The sequence below is a fragment of the Harpia harpyja genome, chromosome 11, assembly GCF_026419915.1.
Source record: "Harpia harpyja isolate bHarHar1 chromosome 11, bHarHar1 primary haplotype, whole genome shotgun sequence".
NCBI classification, from domain to species: Eukaryota; Metazoa; Chordata; class Aves; order Accipitriformes; family Accipitridae; genus Harpia; species Harpia harpyja.
Window position 1 is genome coordinate 4060156 of NC_068950.1, and position 9582 is coordinate 4069737.

At 40.0% G+C, this 9582-nt stretch overlaps 1 long non-coding RNA gene across 2 annotated transcripts; it reads left to right on the top strand.

Annotated features, from left to right (window-relative positions):
- Nucleotides 1-16: 16 nt before the first annotated feature.
- Nucleotides 17-6929, top strand: LOC128147720 (uncharacterized). Of its 2 annotated transcripts, XR_008237083.1 has the most exons (5): nucleotides 17-680; nucleotides 1829-2756; nucleotides 4126-4227; nucleotides 5287-5545; nucleotides 6089-6929. It is a non-coding gene; the product is annotated as an uncharacterized LOC128147720 (long non-coding RNA). The 2 variants fall into 2 exon arrangements; XR_008237082.1 differs by having other exon boundaries at nucleotides 1829-4227.
- Nucleotides 6930-9582: the final 2653 nt, after the last annotated feature.

Sequence of the window (9582 nt, forward strand, 5' to 3'; positions counted from 1 at the left end):
CCCGCCCTGCCTGCTGATGGAAAAGCCCTGTGACTATCATGAGCCCAAGATGTCATATTTTCGACCTGGGATTAGCCAATCCTCACCTCGGCGGATGGGGTCATGCGCGCTGCAGCTGCACCTGTTTTTGCAACCCTTGCGGACCCCCACTCCCCTGCCCTTGCTGGCTTTGCTATAAATAGCTTTTTGGCAAGCTCTTCCTTTGCCTAAATTAGTAATGGGGTAGGTAGAAATGTCACCCCTTTTCACAATTCCTTTAGGAGTTCTGGGAAAGGCACAGAGGTGTGTGAGGATATAATTCAGTGTTAGGGTTTTTTTTTCCTTCAAGCCAGGCAAGCTATCTGTTTGCCTTCCTCTTCATTTTTCCCAATTCCTATTTGATTTTTTGCAATGCATCCATGAATGTCACGAGAAGGAATTTTTTTGTTTCTGTAACCTTGATAGGGAAGGCAAGGGAGCCAATTTTTTTTTGGTTTACTCCTATTAGTGAAGCTGTTCAGAGAAAGGAACGTGCAGAAGCTGATGAGTGAATCCATTTGGACCGTTATCTTCTGAACCTTTAGGAGGAGCTTTTTGAACAGCTTATTCTTTATACATAGACACAAAGTCATAAAATGATACTAGCTTTCCAGAGGGCTGCCTCCTCCACAGTTTACTCATGTATTGTAGAGCTTTTTAAGGTAAGTTAACTCTAGCTGGACTGCTTCCTTGAGTAAATACCTCTCACCATGTGTACATGTTGTGGAACCTGTGCTTTAATTTTAATTGTTTCAGATGCTTCTAAAATCAGGGCTGTCTTGAGGGATGTTAGGTGAAGGTAGAGTTAGCAATAGTTCTGAATGTTTGGGGTTTTTTGTTTTTTTTTTCAGATGAACATGTGAAGTATATAGTATACATTTTTAATTAATATCTTTTCTAATGGAGCTTAAATCATCCAAACCATTGTATCCCTTTGTTCTTCCTTTTTATAAAAACAGTCTATGGAAGCATTAAAAGGCATACTTAAAGATTCCTTGTCCTACAGCGGTTTGTGAAGTAATTGTAAAAAACTTAGTGACACAAATGTCTAGGTGTGTGGTGTCCTGTTCGTTTTCTTTACAGCTTTGGAGTCTGCAGAGCTGGTTCTTGCATCGTGATCTTGTACTGATAGATGTGTGTGCAGCATATGAGTGTTGGCACAGGGCTTGCCCCTGGCTGAAGGTGAATACAGAAGCTGTTGTTACAGTGGGGTGGTTTTCACTGTGCTCGAAGGAGTAGACCGACGCTGTTCCTATTCTAGTTTTTTTGTAGTGCCTCCATCATTTGCTCGCTGGCTACAAAGTATTGTCCCTTGAGCTTTTCAGCTGTTACAGGGTAAAATCCACATATCCAGAATTTAACCATCAAGAATCTGAGGAAAGTGTTTTTGAAGGAGTATTCCCAAAAATCACTCTGTAGGGCTGGGTGGGGTGCAGCTCCAGCATCACAGGCAGTCGCTAATCCAGGCTATTGAGATGCACCTCAGGGCTCACAGCTGCCTAGATGTGCAGAGGTACATTTTGTGGAGCTTTCCCATATACAGTGGTTTTGGAGCTATATAGGCAGGTGGTTCCCCAAGTAATACAATATCCTTAGGAGCCTATAGAACATTTTAGTTCTGGCAGTTAATGGCATCTCTTTTGGCCCACATGGTATCCTGTGGCTTAGTCATCTCACACCTTATTAATATCCCCAATATTTTGTGCATACCTTTTCGTCAGATTGGGTAATTGTTTGACATCATTAAGTTTTATTCAGAACAACTGCTCCCAAGCTGTATTTAACTTGAATTTTTCTGCTTCTATTTCAGGCCTGAAGAAGGGTTTTGTGGCCTATAATCTTGTTTGTCTCACCCCAGCTATGTCTGTTGATCTAATAAAAGATGTTACTTTTCCCTACAAAGCTATTTTATGCTCATCAGCCACGAGGTCAAGCCCATTTGATAAAATGAGCTGATCATGGATAAACATGGACTGCAACTTAGAAGATTATTAACTGTCAGAGGTGTAAGATTCTGGAAGTCATGCAGTGGAGATATTGAAGGCAAGAAAAGAAATTGGTTTTAAGATAGAGCCTGGTAAATTTATGAATGGGATTATAGTGAATGGTCTTTTCTAGTTTATTATGCTGTCTTAATTCTGTGTGTTTAATGAATAGACCGCAGCCAGTCTTTCAACTGTACACTATTTGATTGATCCTGGAGACATCACTTGCAAATTATACTTCATCATCATTTCCAAGGTAGCTAAGTAAAATGATTGCTCCAGAGAAATTCAGAGCTTGAATTCTTGAATATGAATGAGACATGACTCTCAGGGAAGTTAGATCTCCAGCAGCTGCTCATCACTTTAAGCACAGCACAGCATTTGTAGTGGAGAGTCACCAAGTCAGCCTCTCAGCTGGTGTAAATTGTCATTGTGCACTGAAGTGGAGCAATGCTAATTTACACCAACTGAAAATTTGACCTAAGATTAGCTCTCTGTTCAAATTTTTCATGTCCTTCACTGTGTTTCTCTTTTGTCCGTGAGATAGGAAGGTGTTTTGGTTAAGAAAGCAAACAGTGTGTTACTTCAGTGTTTATTTTACCACATTTGACCTGACATGCTAGGCAAAAACTGGGAGGCTTGGAAGTTGTATAAAAGTTAGGAGGGGACACTGGTCTCAGCTACCTCTGATCCAGTCCTTTTTACATTGGAGTCATACTAATCCAAATATTTTTGGACCGTGCCATCCTTGAGGTGAGTGAACATTGTATTCTGCCCTGTTGGATTTACTAATATGAATGGGCTTCAGAAATACAGGTTGTGTTTTTGCATTAAAAGAAAAAGAGTATTTGGCCTAAGAAACAATATCAAAAGAAACAATACATTTCTAGTATAGATAGCAAACAAAAAATAATTCTGGCAGTAGCAGCAGCAATTCCAGATACTAAAGTATTGGCTGAGTTGTGTGGGATCAGTGAATTCCAGAACAGTGAAGTCCCACTATCTCTATAAAGAATGTTAAAACTCTGTTTCTTCTGAAAACTGGAGGAATGAAGGACAGAAGGCACATTTTTTTGTTGTTGGGTTTTGTTTTTTTTTTTTATTTTATTTTTTTTAAGCTTATGGTTGCAAATCTTCTTCATGTAGCCCTCAGTGTCAAAGCTCGTTTTTTTTAAGCCTTTTCTTCATGGTCCTTCCGTGCTCCTGTGGATGTGTCTGGCTTTTCCTGAGTTTGTTTTTAAACTACTCGACATGGTTTTTCTATCACCCGTATTCATACTCATGCACCAAACATGCAGTGAAATTGTATTCACCCACATAGCTCAAATTCTCAGATTCCTGAATGGCCTCAGACTTACTGTTCCTTTAGGTGGTGGCATGTGCCTGCCTGTATTTGGAGATCTCTGGCATTTCAGCTGTCTGCTTCCCAAAGAACAAAAAAGACCTTGTACAAAAAACTGTCGGAAATGAATGGTGACAGTTACACTTGCCAGCAACAACAAACTTTACCCAACCCGTAAAAATATGTCTATGCAAACGCCAAGTGTTCATATATGCTTTTTTTAGCAAGTTGTTAGCCACATTTCTCAGTGAGTTATGTATTGGTCATCTGAAACTTCCTTTTTTTGGGGCTTGTTTATCCCGCAGATACGTTATCTACTTGACACTTTACGAATACAAATACCATTCAACAATGTGCTTCAATCAAAGATAGAAAATGTTCCCTCTCTTTACATTATTTTTAGAATACTAATGTTTACAAAAAGTTTAATGTTATTCTTTGTTAAAACTAAGATAAATTTGGCAGAAGCCAAATTTAATATTCATGGAGGCATCATGACATCATTTCCTTGGAATAGTTTAGTTTCTGTGTGTCCACTGACCTTTCTGTTGCAGAATATGACTCATTTATTCTAAAGCTTTATTTCAGAATTTAAATCCTTCACTAATCATAAGACATTGTTTATGGTATGAGCAAGGTTATGCCAAGGTTCCTTCTGCTAGAGACCTGGGGGAGGGGGCTGGATGAGACGGCATACCAACTAGTGAATGAACAGGCAAAGGAATGAGAGTAATTTTCACTTGTGAATTTTTAAATCATGGGTTTATTTATTCTTTCCAGAACACTGTGTTAGCTGGGTTGCTAAGAGAGTCCTTCTACAAGGCTTTGGAGGCTGCTCGTATCTCAACAATGCAAAAACTGTCATACCCCCTCTGGAGGAAGGTAAACTTTTATTTTAAACAGAAACGAGGGAGAGAACATCAACAGAACAGTACTTCACTGTGAACTGCCAGTGACTAGAACAGCTAACAGTAAGGAAAATTAGGCTAGTAGAATAACAAGCTTAAATAGTACAATGCTTAACTAGCTGGCATCTTGTCACAGTGATATGCAGAGTGGCTGGCAGCCAGGAGCTGCCACTGTCGGTGGTGATATTTTCTGCCACTGCTGCAGCTGATCCCATGGCTGCTGTTGGTGGCAGAGGATCTGTAGTCCCATGGAGGAGGCAGGGACAGAGTGGCAGACAGGTCACACTCTGAGAATTTAGACAAGATGGGATCGAGGAGAAGCAGCTGTGTACACAAGGAAAATACAGGTGGAAACGTTTCAGTGTATCATTACTTTGGGGATGTGGGATTAATCCAGAAAAAATATTCTAGACGGAAGGAAAAGCGATGGGGCCTGAATGAAAGGACAAGAGGGTATGTGTAAAGGGAACAGATTAAGAGGTAATCTGAAGTGAAGACTCAGTGACGGAGGAGAAAACTGGAGCCTAAAGGCAGCCAGCTCGTTACTGAAGAAGTCCAATGAGAGATGGAGAAATTCTTCTAAATTCTCAGTTCCCAAAGTATCAGGCTCTGCAGTTGTTTTACTCCCCACACTGCACTTCCTGATTGGAGCCCTTGCGAGCTGTTGACCACAATGTTCCAAGAAAGGATCCTCCTTAGATTTCAGTGGCCTACATGAGGAATTTGTTTCATGGGATTAGTGGATATAGAGGCAAAAAGAATTAAGATGTGCAAGAAATGCTTCTATTTTGTATCTGTGTGGTGCCAGGTAAAATTCCTGTGCCAGTAATTCCAGGGATAAATTTTTAAAAAGATGCCAGACATTTCTAGTGTCATTTGACAGCTGGCGTATGTTTGTAGATATGTGACATTGTTAAATTAGTTAGTCCTGATCTGTGTGTTGCTATAAATTGTATAGTCAGTAGCAATGAATTAGAAGCATTTTTAAAAAGTAATAGAATCCCAGTTTTTAACTCTCTGGTTTATATTCTAGGAGAGATAATGTTGAATCTTGCTCCCCATGCAGTTGAATCTTTTGGCCAATGTAGATTGTACTGATGGATGAGAGGAGAGGAAGTAAGCAAAACTTGAAGGTAGTTTGGAAAATGAAGAAGGATGGAGAATGAATAAGGCATGAAGTAAGCGTTCAAGCTTTTCACAGCACACACACAGTGAAGAAGCTGAGCTATAAGGCATGTTGTTAATGTGTGATGATTCATCCAGCGCTCCAAAATATTCCGACAGTTTTTCAGGTATGTTTGACAGGCTTTTCAAAATCAGTCTGAATAGGTAATACACAGACAATAGAGGAAGGTTTTCCTTTTCTTGCTGTTAAAAGCTCATCCTTGCCCATGCTGCTTCATTCTGAGGTTGGTAGGGATAAGCCAGCTCTCAGGTTTTGAGGCAGGTTTTGAGATTTCCCTGTGCTCTGTTCCTTGCTACCCTGTTGTCTATGAAATTCCCAGGCTACAATCTTCCCACTCCACCACACTCCACCTGCCTGTTGGAGAAAGTCTCTGTTTCAATGGGATTTCACAAGAGGAAACAGAGGAGCTCTTTGCATTGGTATAGCTGATAAAAAGGAGCCTTGAGAGAGCAAGGAATTCAGCTGGGGTTGGGGAGAGGAGAAAGAAAGGCAAGCACGGGGTTCCCATTTTTCTCTTTAGCTTTTGTGTGTTGTTTGTCCCTACCATGCCACCTATGTGGGTGCATTTCTGGGTACATTGTCTCTTCTAAACTTTCTTACCAATTCTAAATGTTACCAAAGATTTTTCTGCTCTTTTCTGCATTCTTAGCATTCTTTGCTGCTTCTTCCTGACCCTTCCTCCTGCACCGTCCCAGTTCCTGCATGACTGGTTCCTGTAAGATGCTTCAGTGCGGTCCCTGTCAGAACGTCATGATGCCCTTTAATCCCATGTCACTCAGACATATGGAACTAAGCGTATTCTGGACTGCAGCCTTTCAGCCTCAGCCTTGAAAGCCACTTGCCATAGAGTTTACAATGGGTAACTTGTCCTCTGAGTTATTTTGGCTTCAGTTTGGGTTATTTTGAGTTCTGTTTTAAAGAAACAGAGAATATCAGTCCTGATCCTCATATAGGATATACACATATAGTGTATACTCTAGTATACACTCGTTCTTCTGATAACATGTAAGAAAAATCAGGGTGCTTCAGTGTGTTGTAGTTGCTTATCCAGACATAACCCTGGGGCAAAAGACAAGTATACACAGCAGGGTGTGCAGGGCTAACACTATGAAAATATTTTAGAAAGGAAATGCTGCAAATAGAAGGCATGTTAATGAATGCACATTTCTCTTCTTCTGTTCTGTGTGGTTCTCTTCTGTTTGATGCCGTTAATACCTGTCTTGCTACTCTTCACTTATGGCCATGCTAAATATGTCCAGTTCTGTGCTAAGAACAGAGCCCATGCTGCCTTTTTGTGCTCCCCTTGTCTGCCTCTGCTAGAGGCAGCTGAAAAAAAGAACAAAATGCTCCCTTCGCTAGGAGTGAACTGCCTGCCTTCATGGTCATTGTGACATGTGGATACGGGATCCAAATCGGACGGCAGAACAATTACCTCCTGTTTTCTTGAATCGGTGTACTTCTCAGTGCTAGTCCTTGTACATTTGATCTCATTTCAGGGGCACGAAGGTGCTTGGGGCTGGGCTGCATCTGCCACAGCAGGAGGAGCTTACAGACCAGTTCTGTCCCAAAGGGAGCATAGTTCCAGTAATGTAGGAAGATTGTTTCTTACATCCACCTGAGTCAACCGGAAGATGGGGTTCATCCTGCTGTGCCATCCCAAAGTTCAGGGAGTGATGCCATCCAGAGCTGGCTGTGGGATGGATAGGCTGAGTCATCCTCCAGAGGTGCCTATTTCTACCTGTTGGCCGTGGGCCACTACAGTGACCGCACAAACTTAGCTTACATGTGTAACTCGATGATGGCTAAGATTTGGGGAAAGATCCTGCGCAGGAAGATGATCTTCACTGAATAAACTAAGTTGCTGTGGAGGCATTTTATAAAAAAAATTCAGTTCTCTTGGTAGATTTACTGATGTGACTAACATTTTGTAAGACTATTTTTGTTGTTAAACAGACAGAAAAAGGATATCAATCTTCAATTTTAGTCAAAACTTGTGACAGCAACACCATACACAGACCAGTTATTTTCCTTACCAGTTGGTTGGGGGTTTTTTTGGTGTGGTTTTTGGTTTTGGGTTTTGGGGGTTTTTTGTGATAGGTTAAAACTTGGTCACACACACTGTGTTCATATTGCAGTTTCCCATGCTGAGTGACTGCCTCAGGCTAATGGTTTTGATAAGTTTTTGCCAAAATAAGTTGAGGGCTTGATATAATGAGTTTAGCAAAAACTCACTGTTTTGATTATAGGTCTATACAATTCATTTACTTTTAGTTTGCTTTGGAAAAAAAATTCCACAAAAATAGACATAGACAACAAGCTACATTAAAAGAATTTTAACACTGCGAAATTAACACACCTATGAGCTGGGTGCCCTGTGTAAAAGAATGTTTCATTTATCATGTAATTAATGACTGTGTTGTAAGACACAAACAGAAAAGGTTGATAGCCTTTAAATTCTTAATATGGATTTTAAGAAATGTTCCTTCAAATGGATTTTTGTGGATGTAATCTTTTCAAAGAGGCTATATTTGGAATTTAGAACATAGTTCATGGTGGTAGAATTATTAATCATTAACCTTGATTTTTTTGACTGCAGTATGATGTACGAATAACAATCAAAACACAAGAAATAAGGGAATAGAAATTTTGGGCATTTAAAGAATTAAAAAAAGTTAAAATGGAGTAATATGATGTGAGAATACTGACTGTCCTTTATCTGATGTGAGGAGTTATCCAGATTTGGGAGATTGTAGGTTGTTTGGGGCAGGATGGGGGACACTGAGAACAGAATCAAGTTTATTTTGATGCTGTGCTGCTTGCTTAACAATAACAGCAGGAGTCACTGCCTTTACATTCAAGCCCAGTCAGTCTTTAGCTCAAGTGCTCTCACAATTAGTTTTTCTCAAAGCTATGTTCTGAGCACGTATTAGCAATATTGTCCAATCCCTACCCATAATTTCTCCTTTCTTTCTATTCCAGGTACAAAATCTAATTCTAACAGCTCACATTTGGGCATTACTAACTTTTATCTAGAGGCTGAGCTTTCCGTTGTGACTGTTCTCTGATGGACTAAAAAAAGTACAACCAATCTAAAATGAATTTTAACTGGAATGTATTGGCTTTCTCTCCTGCTTCAAATCTCTTCTCAAAACTCAGCTCTTCAGCTAGCATTCCCTTGTTAATCTCCTGTCTTATGTTACTGAGGGAAACTGACTGCTTTTGATCATATTAGATTGTTAAACAAAAGGTCAAGTAAACAAAAAGTCTCAAACACCCTGAGAAGTTAACCCAAGGTGACAAGTTGAATGATCAAAGTACTGAACTCCTGTGTGCTAAAAAAAGTAGGAATGTTCTGTCACTTTCTCTCTTTCAGTTGCATTATCACTTCAGTTTCCTCCCCTAGGTTGTGATTCATTCAACTAGCACTCTAAAAGATACATGCGTCGTGTAAAGCTGGGTATTTAGCTACATCTCTTATCAGTGGACAGAAAGAGGCCTCACCACAGAGTGATTCATTCCATCCTAAGACAGGTGAAATAGTCTCTTTTCATCAACTGTGGAGGGAAGCTAAAACTAATTTAGACTCTGTATCTAATTTTTAGACTGATAAAATTAGGTGAGATGAATCTCATCCCTAGTGTTGATGTTAATTGTTTTAAGCTGGGAATCTTGGTTTCTATCTGTGGCGCATCATGATTGGCAATGATGGCAAACACCTCAGAATAGTCTGTGCTGTAATTAGCATGTTCTTGAATATTGCTTCATTCAGGAACCTCAGACATTTTGAAGGGAAGAACAGTCGCATAATGCACATGTGGGAGAAGAGATTTCCACTTGGGTGACAGTTTAGTTCACAACTCTTGTAACGGAAGAGGTTTCAGTACCGAGCAGGAGTGGGAAAATACTGACTTTTCATTCAAACTGCAAAAGTGAGGTCTAGGTGGAAAGTGATTTTATGTTTTGGAGGAAAGGCAAGCTTTTTAAAATATTTTAAGATCACACAATATGGTGATGTTACAATGTGTTTTTCTGTATTAAAATTAGAGCTGATGATGGAATAAATGTGAGATTCATAAGGGCAGCATGCATTTAGGGGGTTTCAGGCACCTAATTCAAAGAAAATGAGTCATGAAAACTAACCGT